Here is a 5446-nt window from a genome sequence, read left to right on the forward strand (position 1 = left end):
ATATTAGGTTCAACTTTAATTTGCTCAGGAGGTGTATAGGTTCTAATATTGCTTTTACGAACCACAGTTGAAGCTTTAGCATGATCTTTTATCCTAACAGGAAAAGGTGGTTTCTCAACATAAGCAGCAGGAACAATAGGATCATTATAAGTGACAGTCTTTTCTTCAACTTTAATAGGTGCAGCTACTTTTACTTCTATGGGAGGATGATATTTAAACCACTTCTCCCTAGAGAGATCAACATGAGTAGCAAAAGATTCACTGAAAGAAGCTACTATTTTAGAGTCAAGTCCATATTTAGTGCTAAATTTACGGAAAACATCGGTATCCATAAAAGATTTAACACAATCAAACTTAGGTGTCATACCTGACTCCTTACCTTCGTCAAGGTCCCAATTTTCAGAGTTGCGTTTAATTCTTTCCAATAAATCCCATTTGAATTCAATAGTCTTCATCATGAAAGAGCCAGCACAAGAAGTATCCAGCATGGTGCGATTGCTATCAGAAAGCCGAGCATATAAATTCTGAATAATTATTTATCTTGAGAGCTCATGATTAGGGCATGAATATAACATTGATTTAAGCCTCCCCCAAGCTTGAGCGATGCTTTCTCCTTTGCGAGGCCAAAAATTATATATATAATTGCGATCACGATGAACAAGATGCATAGGATAAAACTTCTGATGACATTCCAATTTCAATCGTTTGTAGTTCCATGATCCCATATCATCACATAGCCTATACCATGTCAATGCATCTCCCTTCAAAGATAAAGGGAATACCTTCTTATTAATAACATCCTCGGGCACACCTGCAAGCTTAAATGATCCACAAACTTCATCCACATATATTAGGTGCTCATCAGGATGCATTGTTCCGTCTCCTGCAAAAGGATTAGCTAGCAGTTTTTCTATCATACCCGAAGGAATCTCAAAGTAGACATTTTCATTTTCAGTAGGTTCAATAGGTTGAGGAGCAACTCTTTGCTCTACTGGTCGGGGTGAAGATACCCCGAACAAACCCCTCAGAGGATTACTTTCCATAGTAACAAGTGACAGTAAATTTCAGCACACTATATAAATTTTTCCTTACCAAATTCCACCTACCAAAGGCGCTTCACTCGCCGGCAACGGCGCCAGAAAAGAGTCTTGATGACCCACAAATATAGGGGATCTATCGTAGTCCTTTCGATAAGTAAGAGTGTCGAACCCAACGAGGAGCAGAAGGAAATGACAAGCGGTTTTCAGCAAGGTATTCTCTGCAAGCACTGAAATTATAGGTGACAGATAGTTTTGTGATAAGATAATTTGTAACGAGCAACAAGTAACAAAAGTAAATAAAGTGCTGCAAGGTAGCCCAATCCTTTTTGTAGCAAAGGACAAGCCTGGACAAATTCTTATATAGAGAAAAGCGCTCCCGAGGACACATGGGAATTATCGTCAAGGTAGTTTTCATCATGTTCATATTATTCGCGTTCGGTACTTTGATAATTTGGTATGTGGGTGGACCAGTGCTTGGGTACTGCCCTTACTTGGACAAGCATCCCACTTATGATTAACCTCTATTGCAAGCATGCACAACTACAACAAAAGTATTAAGGCAAACCTAACCATAGCATGAAACATATGGATCCAAATCAGCCCCTTACGAATCAACGCATAAACTAGGGTTTAAGCTTTTGTCACTCTAGCAACCCATCATCTACTTATTACTTCCCAATGCCTTCCTCTAGGCCCAAATAATGGTGAAGTGTCATGTAGTTGACGTTCACATAACACCACTAGAGGAGAGACAACATACATCTCATCAAAATATCGAACGAATACCAAATTCACATGACTACTAATAGCAAGACTTCTCCCATGTCCTCAGGAACAAACGTAACTACTCACAAAGAATATTCATGTTCATAATCAGAGGGGTATTAATATGCATATAGGATCTGAACATATGATCTTCCACCAAATAAACCAAATTAACTAGCAACCCACAGGTACCAATCCCAGACTTGGAGACAAGAATTCGATACAAGAGATGAACTAGGGTTTGAGAGGAGATCGTGCTAGTGAAGATGTTGATGGGGATTGACCCCCTCCCAATGAGATGATCGTTGGTGATGATGATGGCGATGATTTCCCCCTCCCGAAGGGAAGTTTCCCCGGCAGAACAGCTCCGTCGGAGCCCTAGATTGATTCCGCCAAGGTTTCGCCTCGTGGCGGCGGAGTCTCGTCCCGAAAGCTGGCTTATGATTTTTTTCCCATCGAAAGACTCCATATAGCAGAAGATGGGCATCGGAGGGCCGCCAGGGGGCCCACGAGGTAGGGGGCGCGCCCCCACCCTCGTGGGCAGGGTGTGGCCCCCCTCTGGAACTTCTTGCGCTCAATATTTTTTATATATTCTGAAAATGACTTCCGTGAAGTTTCAGGACTTTTGGAGTTGTGCAAAATAGGTCTCTAATATTTTCTCCTTTTCCAGCCTAGAATCCCAGCTGCCGGAATTCTCCCTCTTTATGTAAACCTTGTAAAATAAGAGAAAATAGACATAAGTATTATAACATAATGTGTAATAATAGCCCATAATGCAATAAATATCGATATAAAAGCATGATTCAAAAGGACGTATCAATCATATAGATCAAAAGAAAGGTTAAACCAAACAATGGAAAGGAAAATGTGATTATGAGATTAAACAGAACAATGGAAAGGAAAATGTATTTAAACACACATTTCAAGGGTATATCCTTCCCAAGGACAAGCAGGGCATGATATCCATGACAGGATATAATGTAGAAAACTCTTTTAGGTAAGGGGAGAGAAATTTCATGACATTACCCATACAACGGTGTTTGGATATTGAGCAGGTAACATTTAGCATTAGGCTTCAAATGTTCTTTTTTGAAAATTGGAGTACCACGGACATGCTTCGAGATAGCATTGACATGGTCATTGGGTAAAGATCAGGCTATGGATACACAAAGGATTCATCAGGAACAACTTGTAGAATAAGTCTTACAATTTCCTCATGGAAGAATGGATAACCTCGCTAAAAGGGAACTATGACAATAGGGCCTCCGGCCATGTGTGCTAGGCATGAGATCACCTTACCGGGAGATATAAAGACCAATGTTAAAAGGAAAACTCTTGGAAATATGTTCCAACCATCATAGCTGACCAAGATGCAGATCTGATTGGTGTCAGGATACCTCAGACTCAGGATGCCTGAGATGAAAGGGGCTACACAAATTGATGAGATGACATTGTAAGATTATCGGGGAAATGAACTATGGAAGGAAGTTCCGAATCATGAGTTCATCATTTAACCAAGGAGAGGACAAGGAGGTGGCTGATGAACTCAGCGACAATTCATTGAGATTTTCAAAAGATGGATTTCCACAATTATGTGCACAAGGAGATAACATTTGTCAGATCAAATGATATAATGATGTATGCTCAAGGAAAACATACACATTTGAACATTGGTTGAATGTGCACCCGAAATACAGTCTTAGGTAGCATAATCAATGTTAGAATGGTGATTTGATAACTAATGGTCTAAGAATGAAATGTCAACCATTTATTTCAAAGCAATAGGGTTGCTAGAAGGAAAGAATCCAAACAACACCGTTCACTTGTTGGAATCAATACGGGGACCAAGAAAAGAATGGTGATGGCGAGAAGCATCACTATACCAAGAATCCTTAAGGGGTGGTGAAATTCTCACGACATTCTTAGCATAAAGATGGTAATACTCCAAGGTAAAGAAGAACAAATGCTGGATAGCAAGCATCTCAAGGTATATCACAAAACACGAACAAGTTTGTGTTGGAGGGAAGGCAATAAAGTGGTCGATGACAACACAAATCATTGAGGGCAAGGATGGTATTTCTCATCATGATTTCAATTGATATCCTAGAAGAGCTCAGAATGCTGATGATGATCATGACACATTTGTCGAGAGATTTCATGAAGATGTAATCGATCGGCAATGACATCAAGTTAAAGGAATGATGAAGCGAAAGGTTATTGGAACCATGGGTATGACACAAACTCAAAATCAAGCATTGTTGTTCAAGGCGAAATGATATGACGAGGAAGATCAACGTAAGCTTAGCTCATCGTCGAAATTTGTGCTCCAGGAAGAAGGACCAGTTAGCATAGTTAAAATTTAGCATGATGATGATATGGCCAATCAGGCTAGGAATGACTTGAAGGATTAAAATCATAAGCAACAAAAATTACTTAAGAGCTATCGTACCAGAACGTGGAATCGGTTCACATATCGGTGTTCTTGAGGTGACTAACAACTCAGAACCCATGAAATATTGGAATCGGTGAGAAATAATAGCTGATGAAGAACTCTTAAGATGCAACATAGTTCTTAGATATTCTCGAGATACCAGAGGGTAATACTCGACAGTAGATCAAAGTAGAGGTTGGGCTGGTGTATTGACTTGCAAAAGACAAGTGCTTTAACTTGTCCTAGAAATGGGGTCAAAGAAGAACAATCATGGTCAGAACCACGATTGCAAAGGATCAATTCACCGATACCAAAGGATATTATACCAAGGAAATAGTTATTATTACAAGAAGCTTCCATGATAGGATATACATCGTGTCCATGGGCATGAACACAAAGGTTCAAGGTCGACTCCCACTTGCTCATTGGATAACCTTCCATTCACCTCTCATATTTCAAAAATGGCATTAGTCGTTGAAAGTTTTTACCTGGTGCAATACCAGATAAGTATGACCCGTGAAATCTTCCGGGTTCACGCGGATTAGGGAAGGCGTAGGTTCAACCCATCAGGGCATCTTAGGAACATATACCACAAACTTCAGAGTAAATAATGCAAGTTTGCAAGTAGAGCATGGTTCACAAAGCAGATGATACAATTTACCAAGGCATTATATACCCATGGAAAGGCTCACAAGGTTATTCAATATGAAGGACACGGTCGGATAAAATTCGACAAAGGGTCTGGTGGTCCACAAGGGATCTGATGTGAGCATCGGTACTCAACCAGAGGAAGAAAGAATGAAGGAGGTCACATTATAGAAACAACTGACTAAGTCAAAGCCCAAATGCAAAGGAATTTTGAATTCCAAGACAAGGGATCAGAAGCAATGCTCTGATTTGGGATGGATAAGTTGAATAGCCTTAGGGGTACAATCGATGGCAATTTGATTGGTCGAGATCCAGCTCATGTTTAAAATGACGTCTCAGCCGGAAGGATAATCCTAGGATTCGACTGATGATTGTGAACGTTTGCAACTTATTGAATCAATGGACTCAAAAATTATAGTGACCAAGGATGCCACTAAGATTAGTATATTTATGGGATTAACCATAATGCAAGCAAGCAAGAATTTCAAGAACAACTGGCGGTTGAGGATTTTTGAATGATCAATTAGTATTTTCGAAGACTTTGGTGAAACACATGAACAAC

The sequence above is a fragment of the Triticum urartu genome, chromosome 6 (assembly GCF_003073215.2).
Source record: "Triticum urartu cultivar G1812 chromosome 6, Tu2.1, whole genome shotgun sequence".
Classification (NCBI taxonomy): domain Eukaryota; kingdom Viridiplantae; phylum Streptophyta; class Magnoliopsida; order Poales; family Poaceae; genus Triticum; species Triticum urartu.